The sequence below is a fragment of the Cherax quadricarinatus genome, chromosome 45 (assembly GCF_038502225.1).
Source record: "Cherax quadricarinatus isolate ZL_2023a chromosome 45, ASM3850222v1, whole genome shotgun sequence".
NCBI lineage: Eukaryota > Metazoa > Arthropoda > Malacostraca > Decapoda > Parastacidae > Cherax > Cherax quadricarinatus.
The window spans coordinates 8,435,189-8,452,243 of record NC_091336.1 but is presented as its reverse complement, the minus strand read 5'-3'; positions in this window follow the sequence as shown (position 1 = coordinate 8,452,243).

The following is a 17,055-nucleotide window of genomic DNA, read 5'->3' as shown; positions in this document are numbered from 1 at the left end:
GGTGGATGAGTGTGTAGGAGAGGTGGATGAGTGTGTAGGAGAGGTGGATGAGTGTGTAGGAGAGGTGGATGAGTGTGTAGGAGAGGTGGATGAGTGTGTAGGACAGGTGGATGAGTGTGTAGGAGAGGTGGATGAGTGTGTAGGAGAGGTGGATGAGTGTGTAGGAGAGGTGGATGAGTGTGTAGGAGAGGTGGATGAGTGTGTAGGAGAGGCGAATGAGTGTGTAGGAGTGGTGGATGAGTGTGTAGGAGAGGTGGATGAGTGTGTAGAAGAGGTGGATGAGGGTGTAGGAGAGGTGGATGAGTGTGTAGGAGAGGTGGATGAGTGTGTAGAAGAGGTGGATGAGTGTGTAGGAGAGGTGGATGAGTGTGTAGGAGAGGTGGATGAGTGTGTAGGAGAGGTGGATGAGTGTGTAGGACAGGTGGATGAGTGTGTAGGAGAGGTGGATGAGTGTGTAGGAGAGGTGGATGAGTGTGTAGGAGAGGTGGATGAGTGTGTAGGAGAGGTGGATGAGTGTGTAGGAGAGGCGAATGAGTGTGTAGGAGTGGTGGATGAGTGTGTAGGAGAGGTGGATGAGTGTGTAGAAGAGGTGGATGAGGGTGTAGGAGAGGTGGATGAGTGTGTAGGAGAGGTGGATGAGTGTGTAGAAGAGGTGTATGAGTGTGTAGGAGAGGCGGATGAGTGTGTAGGAGAGACGGATGAGTGTGTAGGAGAGGTGGATAAGTGTGTAGGAGAGGTGGATGAGTGTGTAGGAGAGGTGGATGAGTGTGTAGGAGAGGTGGATGAGTGTGTAGGAGAGGTGGATGAGTGTGTAGGAGAGGTGGATGAGTGTGTAGAAGAGGTGAATGAGTATGTAGGAGAGGTGGATGAGTGTGTAGGAGAGCTGGATGAGTGTGTAGGAGAGGTGAATGAGTATGTAGGAGAGGTGGATGAGTGTGTAGGAGAGGTGGATGAGTGTGTAGAAGAGGTGAATGAGTATGTAGGAGAGGTGGATGAGTGTGTAGGAGAGGTGGATGAGTGTGTAGGAGAGGCGGATGAGTGTGTAGGAGAGGTGGATGAGTGTGTAGAAGAGGTGGATGAGTGTGTAGGAGAGGTGGATGAGGGTGTAGGAGAGGTGGATGAGTGTGTAGGAGAGGTGGATGAGTGTGTAGGAGAGGTGGGAGAGTATATAGGAGAGGTGAATGGGTGTGTAGAAGAGGTGGATGAGTGTGTAGAAGAGGTGGATGAGTGTGTAGAAGAGGTGAATGAGTGTCTAGGAGAGGTGGATGAGTGTCTAGGAGAGGTGGATGAATGTGTAGGAGAGGTGGATGAATGTGTAGGAGAGGTGGATGAGTGTGTAGGAGAGGTGGATGAGTGTGTAGGAGAGGTGGATGAGTGTGTAGGTTAGGTGGATTAGTGTGTAGGAGAGGTGGATGAGTGAGTAGGAGAGGTGGATGAGTGTGTAGAAGAGGTGGATGAGTGTGTAGGAGAGGTGGATGAGTGTGTAGGAGAGGTGGATGAGTGTGTAGGAGAGGTGGATGAGTGTGTAGAAGAGGTGGATGAGTTTACCTGGAGTTTACCTGGAGAGAGTTTCGGGGGTCAACGCCCCCGCGGCCCGGTCTGTGACCAGGCCTCCTGGTGGATCAGCGCCTGATCAACCAGGCTGTTGCTGCTGGCTGCACGCAAACCAACGTACGAGCCACAGCCCGGCTGATCAGGAACTGCCTTTAGGTGCTTGTCCAGTGCCAGCTTGAAGACTGCCAGGGGTCTGTTGGTAATCCCCCTTATGTGTGCTGGGAGGCAGTTGAACAGTCTCGGTCCCCTGACACTTATTGTATGGTCTCTTAACGTGCTAGTGACACCCCTGCTTTTCATTGGGGGGATGGTGCATCGTCTGCCAAGTCTTTTGCTTTCGTAGTGAGTGATTTTCGTGTGCAAGTTCGGTACTAGTCCCTCTAGGATTTTCCAGGTGTATATAATCATGTATCTCTCCCTCCTGCGTTCCAGGGAATACAGGTTTAGAAACCTCAAGCGCTCCCAGTAATTGAGGTGTTTTATCTCCGTTATGCGCGCCGTGAAAGTTCTCTGTACATTTTCTAGGTCGGCAATTTCACCTGCCTTGAAAGGTGCTGTTAGAGTGCAGCAATATTCCAGCCTAGATAGAACAAGTGACCTGAAGAGTGTCATCATGGGCTTGGCCTCCCTAGTTTTGAAGGTTCTCATTATCCATCCTGTCATTTTTCTAGCAGATGCGATTGATACAATGTTATGGTCCTTGAAGGTGAGATCCTCCGACATAATCACTCCCAGGTCTTTGACGTTGGTGTTTCGCTCTATTTTGTGGCCAGAATTTGTTTTGTACTCTGATGAAGATTTAATTTCCTCATGTTTACCATATCTGAGTAATTGAAATTTCTCATCGTTGAACTTCATATTGTTTTCTGCAGCCCACTGAAAGATTTGGTTGATGTCCGCCTGGAGCCTTGCAGTGTCTGCAATGGAAGACACTGTCATGCAGATTCGGGTGTCATCTGCAAAGGAAGACACGGTGCTGTGGCTGACATCCTTGTCTATGTCGGATATGAGGATGAGGAACAAGATGGGAGCTAGTACTGTGCCTTGTGGAACAGAGCTTTTCACCGTAGCTGCCTCGGACTTTACTCTGTTGACGACTACTCTCTGTGTTCTGTTAGTGAGGAAATTATAGATCCATCGACCAACTTTTCCTGTTATTCCTTTAGCGCGCATTTTGTGCGCTATTACGCCATGGTCACACTTGTCGAAGGCTTTTGCAAAGTCTGTATATATTACATCTGCATTCTTTTTGTCTTCTAGTGCATTTAGGACCTTGTCGTAGTGATCCAGTAGTTGAGACAGACAGGAGCGACCTGTTCTAAACCCATGTTGCCCTGGGTTGTGTAACTGATGGGTTTCTAGATGGGTGGTGATCTTGCTTCTTAGGACCCTTTCAAAGATTTTTATGATATGGGATGTTAGTGCTATTGGTCTGTAGTTCTTTGCTGTTGCTTTACTGCCCCCTTTGTGGAGTGGGGCTATGTCTGTTGTTTTTAGTAACTGAGGGACGACCCCCGTGTCCATGCTCCCTCTCCATAGGATGGAAAAGGCTCGTGATAGGGGCTTCTTGCAGTTCTTGATGAACACAGAGTTCCATGAGTCTGGCCCTGGGGCAGAGTGCATGGGCATGTCATTTATCGCCTGTTCGAAGTCATTTGGCGTCAGGATAACATCGGATAGGCTTGTGTTAATCAAATTTTGTGGCTCTCTCATAAAAAATTCATTTTGATCTTCGACTCTCAGTCTGGTTAGCGGCTTGCTAAAAACTGAGTCATATTGGGACTTGAGTAGCTCACTCATTTCCTTGCTGTCATCTGTGTAGGACCCATCTTGTTTAAGTAGGGGCCCAATACTGGACGTTGTTCTCGATTTTGATTTGGCATAGGAGAAGAAATACTTTGGGTTTCTTTCGATTTCATTTATGGCTTTTAGTTCTTCCCGCGATTCCTGACTCCTAAAGGATTCTTTTAGCTTAAGTTCGATGCTTGCTATTTCTCTGACCAGTGTCTCCCTGCGCATTTCTGATATATTGACCTCTTTTAGCCGCTCTGTTATTCTTTTCCGTCGCCTGTAAAGGGAGCGCCTGTCTCTTTCTATTTTACATCTACTCCTCCTTTTTCTTAGAGGAATAAGCCTTGTGCATACATCGAGTGCCACCGAGTTAATCTGTTCTAGGCATAAGTTTGGGTCTGTGTTGCTTAGTATATCTTCCCAGCTTATATCGGTTAGGACTTGGTTTACTTGGTCCCACTTTATGTTTTTGTTATTGAAGTTGAATTTGGTGAATGCTCCCTCGTGACTAGTCTCATTTTGTCGGTCTGAGGCTCCACGCATACATGTCTGAACCTCAATTATGTTGTGATCTGAGTATATTGTTTTTGATATGGTGACATTTCTTATCAGATCATCATTGTTAGTGAAGATGAGGTCTAGTGTATTCTCCAGTCTAGTAGGCTCTATTATTTGCTGGTTTAAATTGAATTTTGTGCAGAGATTTAAAAGCTCGTGTGAGTGTGAGTTTTCATCAGAGCTGCCTCCTGGTGTTATTACTGCAACAATATTATTTGCTATATTCCTCCATTTTAGGTGCCTTAAGTTGAAATCCCCCAGGAGCAAGATGTTGGGTGCAGGAGCTGGAAGATTTTCCAGACAGTGGTCAATTTTTAACAGCTGTTCCTGGAATTGCTGGGATGTTGCATCCGGAGGCTTGTAGACTACCACAATGACTAGGTTTTGGTTCTCGACCTTTACTGCTAAAACTTCCACTACGTCATTTGAGGCATTAAGCAGTTCTGTGCAAACAAGTGACTCTGCAATGTACAGGCCAACCCCCCCCTTTTGCCTGTTCACTCTGTCACATCTGTATAGGTTGTAACCTGGGATCCATATTTCGTTGTCCAAGTGATCCTTTATGTGGGTCTCAGTGAAAGCCGCGAACATTGCCTTTGCCTCTGCAAGCAGTCCACGGATGAAAGGTATTTTGTTGTTTATTGCTGGCTTTAGACCCTGTATATTTGCAAAGAAGAATGTTATCGGACTGGTGGTATTGTTGGTACTGGGGGGGGATTTTTTTTCCGGCATTAGTATCTGTATCTGTTGGTTTGGAGTGGAGGCCATCGACTGTGGTTCCACTCCAGGAATGACTGGATTTGGTGTACGATTTCTGCCATTTCCTGCCAGTTTTTTTTCCTTCCTGGCACTAAAAAACCTCTCCCTCTTGAGTGGCTGTGGCTACCCAGGTTTTCCCATGGCCTGGATGTTTTGTATCTTTTTGTCCCCTTTAGATGGTATGCCTGGCAATTTAAGTTATAGCACAGTCTTTCCTGTACTGAAGAGGTACACATTTCAGGGTGAAAAAGCTTACAGGAAGGGAGTTTGCATTTTCCTGTTGTCATATGGGCATGACATTTTCTAGGGTGGTCATAGTTGCATGTCCCATCTGTTTTTCCAGATTTCCCATGCCAGCAGATACCAAGTGCATAGTATGTGCACAGGCTTGGTTTCCGTTTGCCTTGGGTTTCTGTGACTGTATTCCCTGTTGGTGCATGTTTCCCTGTCTTATTCCTATCCTCCTTAGCACCAACAATGGAGCTCCCACCAGTTGTTTTTGGTAATTTATCCTCACTATTGCTATTGGAGTCCTCTTGTTTGCTATTTCCTGCGGTATTTCTGGTTTGCAATATTGGTTTTATCTTATCTTTGACTACACTTGTTTCCCTACTATGGCTCCTGTCCTCTATGAGGTCATTTATATGTATTCCTTCCTGCGTATAATTCCCGACTACCTGGACAAAATCTCCAGCTTCACCATTACTGTCTACCAGTATGTAGAAGAGGTGGATGAGTGTGTAGAAGAGATGGATGAGTGTGTAGGAGAGGTGGATGAGTGTGTAGGAGAGGTGGATGAGTGTGTAGAAGAGGTGGATGAGTGTGTAGAAGAGGTGGATGAGTGTGTAGAAGAGGTGAATGAGTGTCTAGGAGAGGCGGATGAGTGTCTAGGAAAGGTGGATGAGTGTGTAGGAGAGGTGGATGAGTGTGTAGGAGAGGTGGATGAGTGTGTAGGAGAGGTGGATGAGTGTGTAGGAGAGGTGGATGAGTGTGTAGGAGAGGTGGATGAGTGTGTAGGAGAGGTGGATGAGTGTGTAGGAGAGGTGGATGAGTGTGTAGGAGAGATGGATGAGTGTGTAGAAGAGGTGGATGAGTATGGAGAAGAGGTGGATGAGTGTGTAGAAGAGATGGATGTGTGTGTAGAAGAGGTGGATGAGTGTGTAGGAGAGTTGGATGAGTGTGTAGTAGAGGTGGATGAGTGTGTAGAAGAGGTGGATGAGTGTGTGGAAGAGATGGATGAGTGTGTAGAAGAGGTGAATGTGTAGGAGAGGTGGATGAGTGTGTAGGGAAGGTGGATGAGTGTGCAGGAGAGGTGGATGAGTGTATAGGAGAGTTGGATGAGTGTGTAGGAGAGGTGGATGAGTGTGTAGGAGAGGTGGATGAGTGTGTAGGAGAGTTGGATAAGTGTGTAGGAGAGGTGGATGAGTGTGTAGGAGAGGAGGGTGAGTATATAGGAGAGGTGAATGAGTGTGTAGGAGAGGTGGATGAGTGTCTAGGAGAGGTGGATGAGTGTGTAGGAGAGGTGGATGAGTGTGTAGGAGAGGTGGATGAGTGTATAGGAGAGGTGGATGAGTGTGTAGAAGAGGGTAATGTGTAGGAGAGGTGGATGAGTGTGTAGGGAAGGTGGATGAGTGTGTAGGAGAGGTGGATGAGTGTGTAGGAGAGGTGGATGAGTGTATAGGAGAGGTGGATGAGTGTGTAGAAGAGATGGATGAGTGTGTAGAAGAGGGGAATGTGTAGGAGAGGTGGATGAGTGTGTAGGGAAGGTGGATGAGTGTGTAGAAGAGATGGATGAGTGTGTAGAAGAGGGGAATGTGTAGGAGAGGTGGATGAGTGTGTAGGGAAGGTGGATGAGTGTGTAGGAGAGGTGGATGAGTGTGTAGGAGAGGTGGATGAGTGTGTAGGAGAGGTGGATGAGTGTATAGGAGAGGTGGATAAGTGTAGGAGAGGTGGATGAGTGTGTAGGAGAGGTGGATGAGTGTGTAGGAGAGTTGGAGAAGTGTGTAGGAGAGGTGGATGAGTGTGTAGGAGAGGAGGGTGAGTATATAGGAGAGGTGAATGAGTGTGTATGAGAGGTGGATGAGTGTGAAGAGGTGGATGAGTGTATAGGAGAGGTGGATGAGTGTGTAGGAGAGGTGGATGAGTGTGTAGGAGAGGTGGATGAGTGTGTAGGAGAGGTGGATGAGTGTGTAGGAGAGGTGGATGAGTGTGTATGAGATGTGGATGAGTGTGTAGGAGAGGTGGATGAGTGTGTAGGAGAGGAGGATGAGTATATAGGAGAGGTGAATTGGTGTGTAGGAGAGGTGGATGAGTGTATAGAAGAGCTGGATGAGTGTGTAGGAGAGGTTGATGAGCTTGTAGAAGAGGTGGATGAGTGTGTAGGAGAGGTGGATGAGTGTGTATGAGATGTGGATGAGTGTGTAGGAGAGGTGGATGAGTGTGTAGGAGAGGTGGATGAGTATATAGGAGAGGTGAATGGGTGTGTAGGAGGGGTGGATGAGTGTATAGAAGAGGTGGATGAGTGTGTAGGAGAGGTTGATGAGCGTGTAGGAGAGGTGGATGAGTGTGTAGGAGAGGTGGATGAGTGTGTAGAAGAGGTGGATGTGTGTGCACAAGAGGTAAATGAGTTTGTAGGAAGCGGATGAGTGTGTAGGAGAGGTGGATGAGTGCATAGGAGAGGTGGATGAGTGTGTAGGAGAGGTGGATGAGTGTGTAGAAGAGATGGATGAGTGTGTAGGAGAGGTGGATGAGTGTGTAGAAGAGATGGATGAGTATGGAGAGGTGGATGAGTGTATAGGAGAGGTGGATGAGTGTAGAACAGGTGGATGAGTGTAGAACAGGTGGATGAGTGTGTAGGAGAGGTGGATGAGTGTGTAGGAAAGGTGGATGAGTGTGTAGGAGAGGTGGATGAGTGTGGTGAGTTGAATGAGTGTATAGGAGAGGTGGATGAGTGTAGGAGAGGTGGTAAGTGTGTAGGAGAGGTGCATGAGTGTGTAGTAGAGGTGGATGAGTGTGTATGAGAGGTGGATGAGTGCGTAGGAGAGGTGGATGAGTGTGTAGGAGAGGTGGATGAGTGTGTAGAAGAGGTGGATGAGTATATAGTAGAGGTGAAAAAGTGTGTAGGAGAGGTGGATGAGTGTACGGAAGAGGTGGATGAGTGTGTAGGAGAGGTTGATGAGCGAGTAGGAGAGGTGGATGAGTGTGTAGGAGAGGTGGATGAGTGTGTAGGAGAGGTGGATGAGTGTGAAAGAGAGGTGGATGAGCGTGTAGGAGAGGTGGATGAGTGTATAGGAGAGGTAGATGAGTGTGTAGTAGAGGTGGATGAGTGTGTAGGAGAGGTGGATGAGTGTGTAGGAGAGGTGGATGAGTGTGTAGGAGAGGTGGATGAGTGTGTAGGAGAGGTGGATGAGTGTGTAGGAGAGGTGGATGAGTGTGTAGGAGAGTTGGATGAGTGTGTAGGAGAGGTGGATGAGTGTGTAGGAGAGGTGGATGATTGTGTAGGAGAGGTGGATGATTGTGTAGGAGAGGTGGATGAGTGTGTAGGAGAGGTTGATGAGTGTGTAGGAGAGGTGGATGAGCGTGTAGTAGAGAAGGATTAGTGTGTAGGAGAGGTGGATGAGTGTGTAGTAGAGGTGGATGAGTGTGTAGGAGAGGTGGATGAGTGTGTATGAGACGTGGATGAGTGTGTATGAAATGTGGATGAGGGTGTAGGAGAGGTGGATGAACGTGGGCGACAGGTGGATGAGCTTGGGTCCCTGCGTTTCCAGTAGCGTCCCTGTATTTCCAGTAGCGTCCCTGTATTTCCAGTAGCGTCCCTGTATTTCCAATAGCGTCCCTGTATTTCCAGTAGCGTCCCTGTATTTCCAGTATGGTCACTGCATTTCCAATAGAGATCCTGTATTTTAATAGGGTTTCTTTATTTCCAGTAGGTCCCTGTATTTCCAGTATGGTCACTGCATTTCCAATAGAGATCCTGTATTTTTAGTAGGGTTTCTGTATTTCCAGTAGGGTCCCTTTATTTCTGGCAGGGTTCCTGTATTTCCAGTAGGGTCACTTTATTTCCAGTAGGGTTCCTGTATTTCCAGTATTGTTCCTGTGTTTCCAGTAGGGTCCCTTTATTTCTAGTAGGGTCACAGTATTTCCAGTAGGGATCCTGTATATCCAGTAGGGTCCCTATATTTCCAGTAGGGTTCCTGGATTTCCAGTAGGGATCCTGTATTTCCAGTAGGGTCCTTTTATTTCTAGTAGGGTTCCTGTATTTCCAGTAGGGTTCCTGTATTTCCAGTAGGGCCCCTTTATTTCTAGTGGGGTCACAGTATTTCCAGTAGGGATCCTGTATATCCCGTAGAGTCCCTTTATTTCTAGTAGGGTCAGAGTATTTCCAGTAGGGATCCTGTATTTCCAGTAGGGTCCCGGTATTTACAATAGGATTCCTGTATTTCCAGTAGGGATCCTGTATATGCAGTAGGGTCCCTATATTTCCACTAGGGTCCCTGTATTTCCAATAGGGTTCCTGTATTTCCAGTAGGGTCTCTGTATTTCCAGTAGGGTCTTTGTATTTTGAGTAGGGTCCCTGTATATCCAGTAGGGTCCCTGTATTTCCAGTAGGGTCCCTGTATTTCCAGTAGGATCCCTGTATTTCCAGTAAGGTCCTTGTATGTCCAGTATTGTCACTGTATTTCCAGTAGGGTCACTGTATTTTCAGTAAGGTCTCTGTATTTCCAGTAGGGTCCCTGTATTTTCAGTAGGGTCCCTGTATTTCCAGTAGGGTCCCTGTATTTCCAGTGGGGTTCCTGTATTTCCAGCAGGATCACTGTATTTCCAGTAGGGTCCCTGTATTTCTAGTAGGGTCCCTGTATTTCCAGTAGGGATCCTGTATATCCCGTAGGGTCCCTTTATTTCTAGTAGGGTCACAGTATTTCCAGTAGGGATCCTGTATTTCAAGTAGGGTCCCTATATTTCCAATAGGGTCCCTGTATTTCCAATAGGGTTCATGTATTTCCAGTATGGTCCCTGTATTTCCAGTAGGGTCCCTGTATTTCAAGTAGGGTCCCTTTATTTCCAGTAGGATCCTTGTATTTCCAGTAAGGTCCCTGTATGTCCAGTATGGTCACTGTATTTCCAGTAGGGTCACTGTATTTTCAGTAGGGTCCCTGTATTTTCAGTAGGGTTCCTGTATTTCCAGTAGGGTCCCTGTATTTCTAGTAGGGTTCCTGTATTTCCGGTAGGGTCACTGTATTTCCAGTAGGACCCCTGTATTTCTAGTAGGGTCCCTGTATTTCCAGTAGGGTCCCTGTATTTCCAGTAGAGTCCCTGTATTTCTAGTAGGGTCTCTGTATTTCCATTAGGGTCCCTGTATTTCCAGTAGGGTCCCTGTATTTCCAGTAGAGTCCCTGTATTTCTAGTAGGGTCTCTGTATTTCCAGTAGGGTACCTGTATTTCCAGTAGGGTTCCTGTATTTCCAGTAGGGTCACTGTATTTCCAGTAGGGTCCCTGTATTTCCAGTAGGGTCACTGTATTTCCAGTAGGGTCACTGTATTTCCAGTAGGGTCACTGTATTTCTAGTAGGGTTCCTGTATTTCCAGTAGGGTTCCTGTATTTTCAGTATGGGCCCTTTATTTCTAGTTGGGTCACAGTATTTCCAGTAGGGTCACTGTATTTCCAGTAGGGTCCCTGTATTTCCAGTAGGGTCACTGTATTTCCAGTAGGGTCCCTGTATTTCCAGTAGGGTCACTGTATTTCCAGTAGGGTCACTGTATTTCCAGTAGGGTCACTGTATTTCCAGTAGGGTCCCTGTATTTCCAGTAGGGTCCCTGTATTTCCAGTAGGGTCACGGTATTTCCAGTAGGGTCACTATATTTCCAGGAGGATTCCTGTATTTCCAGTAGGGTCCCTGTATTTACAGTAGGGTCCCTGTATTTCCAGTAGTGTCACTCTATTTCCAGTAGGGTCCCTGTATTTCCAGTAGGATCCCTGTATTTCCAGTAGAGTCCCTGTATTTCCAGTAGGGTCCCTGTATTTCCAGTAGGGTCACTGTTTTTCCAGTAGGGTTCCTGTATTTTCTGTAGGGTCACTGTATTTCCAGTAGGGTCCCTGTATTTCCAGTAGGGTCCCTGTATTTCCAGTAGGGTCACTATATTTCGAGTAGGGTCACTGTATTTCCAGTAAAGTCCCTGTATTTCCAGTAGGGTCCCTGTTTTCCAGTAGGGTCCCTGTATTTCCAGTAGTGTCCCTGTATTTCCAGTAGGGTCACTGTATTTCCTCTAGGGTCCCTGTTTTTCCAGTAGGGTCCCTGTATTTCCAGTAGTGTCCCTGTATTTCCAGTAGGGTCACTGTATTTCCTGTAGGGTCCCTGCATTTCCAGTAGGATCCCTGTATTTCCAGTAAGATCCCTGTATTTCCAGTAGGGTCTCTGTATTTCCAGTAGGATCCCTGTATTTCCTGTAGGGTCACTGTATTTCCACTAGGGTCACTGTATTTCCAGTAGGGTCCCTGTATTTCTAGTAGGGTCCCTGCATTTCCAGTAGGGTCACTGTATTTCCAGTAGGGTCCCTGTATTTCCAGTAGGATCCCTATATTTCCAGTAGGGTCCCTGTATTTCCAGTAGGGTCCCTTTATTTCCAGTAGGGTCACTGTATTTCCAGTAGGGTCCCTGTATTTCCAGTAGGATCCCTGTATTTCCAGTAGGGTCCCTGTGTTTCCAGAAGGGTCCCTGTACTTCCAGTAGGGTAACTGTATTTCCAGTAGGGTTCCTGTTTTTCCAGTAGGGTCTCTGTATTTCCAGTAGGGTCCCTGTATGTCCAGTAGGGCCCCTATATTTCCAGTAGGGTTCCTGTATTTCCAGTAGGGTCACTGTATTTCCAGTAGGGTCCCTGTATTTCCAGTAGGGTCACTGTATTTCCAGTAGGGTTCCTGTTTTCCCAGTAGGATCCCTGTATTTCCAGTAGTGTCACTGTATTTCCAGTAGGATCCCTGTATTTCCTGTAGGGTCACTGTATTTCCAGTAGGATCCCTGTATTTCCAGTAGGGTCCCTGTATTTCCAGTAGGGTCCCTGTACTTCCAGTAGGGTCACTGTATTTCCAGTAGGGTTCCTGTTTTTCCAGTAGGGTCTCTGTATTTCCAGTAGGATCCCTGTATGTCCAGTAGGGTCCCTATATTTCCAGTAGGGCTCCTGTATTTCCAGTAGGGTCACTGTATTTCCAGTTGGGTCCCTGTATTTCCAGTAGGGTCATTGTATTTCCAGTAGGGTTCCTGTTCTCCCAGTAGGATCCCTGTATTTCCAGTAGTGTCACTGTATTTCCAGTAGGATCCCTGTATTTCCTGTAGGGTCACTGTATTTCCAGTAGGATCCCTGTATTTCCAGTAGGGTCCCTGTATTTCCAGCAGGATCCCTGTATTTCCAGTAGGGTCCCTGTATTTCCAGTAGGGTACCGGTATTTCCAGTAGGCTACCTGTATTTCCAGTAGGGTCCCTGTATTTCTAGTAGGGTCCCTGTATTTCTAGTAGGGTCCCTGTATTTCCAGTAGGGTCCCTGTATTTCCAGTAGAGTCCCTGTATTTCTAATAGGGTCTCTGTATTTCCAGTAGGGTCCATGTATTTCCAGTAGGGTCCCTGTATTTCCAGTATAGTCCCTGTATTTCCAGTAGGGTCCCTTTATTTTCAGTAGGGTTCCTGTATTTCCAGTAGGGTCACTGTATTTCCAGTAGGGTCCCTGTATTTCCAGTAGGGTCACTGTATTTCCAGTAGGATCCCTGTATTTCCAGTAGGGTCCCTGTATTTCCAGTAGGATCCCTGTATTTCCAGTAAGGTCCCTGTATTTCCAGTAGGATCCCTGTATTTCCAGTAGGGTCCCTGTATTTCCAGTAGGTTACCTGTATTTCCAGTAGGGTCCCTGTATTTCCAGTAGGGTTCCTGTATTTCCAGGAGGATCCCTGTATTTCCAGTAGGGTCCCTGTATTTCCAGTAGGGTCCCTGTATTTCCAGTAGGTTCCCTGTATTTCCTGTAGGGTCACTGTTTTTCCAGTAGGGTCCCTGTATTTCCAGTAGGATCCCTGTATTTCCAGTAAGGTCCCTGTATTTCCAGTAGGATCCCTGTATTTCCAGTAAAATCCCTGTATTTCCAATAGGGTCCCTGTATTTCCAGTAGGGTCCCTGTATTTCCAGTAGGGTCCCTGTATTTCCTGTAGGGTCACTGTATTTCCTGTAGGGTCACTGTATTTCCAGTAGGGTCCCTGTATTTCCAGTAGGGTCACTGTATTTCCTGTAGGGTCACTGTATTTCCAGTAGGATCCCTGTATTTCCTGTAGGGTCACTGTATTTCCTGTAGGGTCACTGTATTTCCAGTAGGGTCACTGTATTTCCTGTAGGGTCACTGTATTTCCAGTAGGGTCCCTGTATTTCCTGTAGGGTCACTGTATTTCCTGTAGGGTTACTGTATTTCCAGTAGGGTCACTGTATTTCTTGTAGGGTCCCTGTATTTCCTGTAGGGTCCGTGTATTTCCAGTAGGGTCACTGTATTTCCAGTAGGGTCCCTGCATTTCCGGTAGGGTCCCTGTATTTCCTGTAGGGTCACTGTATTTCCAGTAGGGTCTCTGTATTTCCTGTAGGGTCACTGTATTTCCACTAGGGTCACTGTATTTCCTGTAGGGTCACTGTATTTCCAGTAGGGTCCCTGTATTTCCTGTAGGGTCACTGTATTTCCTGTAGGGTCACTGTATTTCCAGTAGGGTCACTGTATTTCCAGTAGGGTCACTGTATTTCCTGTGGGGTCCCTGTGTTTCCAGTAGTTTCCCTGTATTTCCAGTAGGGTCCCTGTATTTCCAGTAGGGTCCCTGTATTTCCACTAGGGTCCCTGTATTTCCAGTAGGTTTCCTGTATTTCCAGTAGGGTCCCTGTATTTCCAGTAGGGTCCCTGTATTTCCAGTAGGGTCCCTGTATTTCCAGTAGGGTCCCTGTATTTCCAGTAGGTTTCCTGTATTTCCAGTAGGGTCCCTGTATTTCCAGTAGGGTCCCTGTATTTCCAGTAGGGTCCCTGTATTTCCAGTTGGGTCACCACAACTTGCTTACAGTTAGCAAACTTTAGTTCACTTTAATACAATAGCTCAGATTATATGAGTGACGGCAGATAAGGATAAGGTCTCTTGATCCTTAGAGAAAGTGAGATAGGTAGTCAGCACTCAGTGTAATCAAGGCTGGTGATCAAGCACTGCGTCAGCAAACAGGTAATTGATTGAGACATCTGAGAGGTGGCACCAGTGGGAGGAGACATTAAGGAGAGTTCGGGACTTTGGCACTGAGCGCTGTTTACAGGTTTTATGTCTTAAAAGTCACGAGAATGAAGATGAAACAATGAACTAGTGAGGCAGCGATCAATTTTTTTATGATCACGAGGAAGCGCTAAACCCATGAAGGTAATACTGCGTCTCTGAAGTGTTATTCACTCAGATTTGATTCCAGTACACGTTTTTTTTTTTTAACTCGCTGTCCGTCTCCCACCGAGACAGGGTGACCCGACGAAGAAGAAATTTTATAAAGATGTTCTTCTTACATTTAGTAATTTATGCGGGAGAAGAAGTTACTAGCTCCTTGCTGCCGGCATTCTAGTCGTCTCTTACGGCACTCATGGCTTACGAAGGAAGGATTCTTCTCCGGACGTCAACACAACACACACATTGTAAGAACCTCTCGGATATTTTGTATGAGTGATTTTCTTCAGTCCCATAAACCACCAATTACTCACCACGTGGAGCTCGTGGCTCTTCCAAAAGGCCTAAGGGATAAAATATTTAGCCAGTAAAGGAGCAAATAATCGCCATGTGCTCTTGTTTGAATATTTAATGATAGCTGGAGCTGAGGGACGGCACCAGCCTACAAGAAAGTGGCTTATTTTTGCATTTCATACAGAGTTCAATTTTTATTGGTCATTTAACACAAGAAAGTGGTTCCCGAGGCTCGCACCTCCGTGTGCTGATCATGGTCTGTATCTCTGACCAGTCATGGTGTTAGTGATTGCTTCAGGAGACCAGCATACTGTGAAGATCTTAGCTAAGATGGCATGAATACTAATGTCAGGGGCAAAACTACGCAGTGAACTCAGTGAGATGATCATTTAAGTCATGAATGACTTAATGTCTTGTCCTGGACTACAAGTGCCTCTGGAGGTCACTACTAAAAGACATATTGTGGACTACAAATACGTCTGCATGTTCTCTTATCCACTGTATAGATTGGACATGTGTGAAATGAGCTATGTAGTGTACCCCAGGAGGCAGTCAGTACCTGGGACTGTGACTCTGATACCTGGGAGATATTTTAACTTGCAACGAGTATGAATACCAGTAAGAAAGGTAGCAATGGTTACCTATCTTGCTGGTATTCATTGTGACAAGGAAATAAAAGCCAGAACAGCTGAGGAAGTAGACGATGGCAATAGTCCACAATTAAGAATAGAGGCGCTGGATAAGCTTTGTCACGTACGTAGCAATGATTCAGTGTACCGCCCTTGTATTTTAAACTTACATCATGAGTACAGGTTCGGAGAAAGAGAGGTCACACATGAGGCCATTGAGAGAGTAGGTCACACATGAGGTCATTGAGAAAGCAGGTCACACATGAGATTGAGAGAGCAGGTCACACATGAGGTCATTGAGAGAGCAGGTCAAACATGAAGTCATTAAGAAAGCAGGTCACACATGAGGTCATTGAGAGAGCAGGTCACACATGAGGTCATTAAGAAAGCAGGTCACACATGAGGTCATTGAGAGAGCAGATCAAACATGAGGTCATTAAGAAAGCAGGTCACACATGAGACCATTGAGAGAGCAGGTCACACAAGGTCATTGATAGAGCAAGATACACATGGGGTCATTAAGAAAGCAGGTCACACATGAGGTTGAGAGAGCAGGTCACACATGAGGTCATTGAGAGAGCAGGTCACACATGAGGTCATTGAGAGAGCAGGTTATGATGAGGTCATTGAGAGAGCAGGTCACGCGAGGTCACTGAGAGAGCAGGCCACACAAGGTCATTGATAGAGCAAGATACACATGGGGGTCATTAAGAAAGCAGGTCACACATGAGATTGAGAGAGCAGGTCACACATGAGGTCATTGAGAGAGCAGATCAAACACGAGGTCATTAAGTAAGCAGGTCACACATGAGGTCATTGAGAGAGCAGGTCACACATGAGGTCATTAAGAAAGCAGGTCACACATGAGGTCATTGAGAGAGCAGGTCACACATGAGGTCATTGAGAGAGCAGGTCACGCGAGGTCACTGAGAGAGCAGGTCACACAAGGTTATTGATAGAGCAAGATACACATGGGGGTCATTAAGACAGCAGGTCACACATGAGATTGAGAGAGCAGGTCACACATGAGGTCACTGAGAGAGCAGGTCACATATGAGATGATAATTTCCAGTGTATTAGGTCATTGTCATGTACTTGGTAACGGCCAGCCTTGAGCGAAACATTACATCGAAGAGCCTGTGTTGCCAGTGTCTTGACGGAGGGACCAGCAGGAGAGTGTTGGAACGCCAGTAACGAAAACTGGAAGTGATACACAGACAACTTGTGGCTTAACTAGAGTCGCAGGGAGACCAAAACAAGGAGTGAAAGACTATGTAAGAGTAGATGGCACTCACTGAGTACCACAGAGGACAAACACTCACCAGACATAGCAAAAACTAGGCAAGCACAAGGACAGAAGCTGACAGGCAAGTCTTAGGTTATACAACATCGGTGTATCAGTCGTTTAAAGACGGAAAACTCGCCACGAAGGAGGAGACAGTAAGAGTGAAGAACGTATGAGGATAACTGAAAGATAATAATAATAATTTAGTTTTTTGATGAATTAGGACAGGGAGGAGAAAGCAAGAGCAGAATCCTCGCATCAACTACAATTACCACTATCAGATCCATTAATTAACCAGGAATTTATGGGGATAGACCCCCAGCAAATACAGCTAGGTAGATACAACACACGTACACAGTCACAGAGTTGTTACGAAGTGGAACACTGTGGAGAGTGATGGAGGCAAAATCCATACATAGCTTTAAGAAGAGGTATGATAAAGCACTTGGAGCAAGGAAAGTGGACCTCGTAGCGACCAGCGAAGAGGGGGCCAGGAGCTGTGACTCGACGTCTGCAAGCACAAATAGATAAGCACACACACACACACACACACACACAAACACACACACACACACACACACACACACACACACACACACACACACACACACACACACACAGTCAGAGCAGAACAGAGCAGCAAGGGCAAGCACACACACAACTATTCTCAGAACCCCACAACCTATCACACCATCCCAACACACTACAATCCATACCCACAGCTTCCACCCAACACCGAGCTATAGAATCCCACAGTAT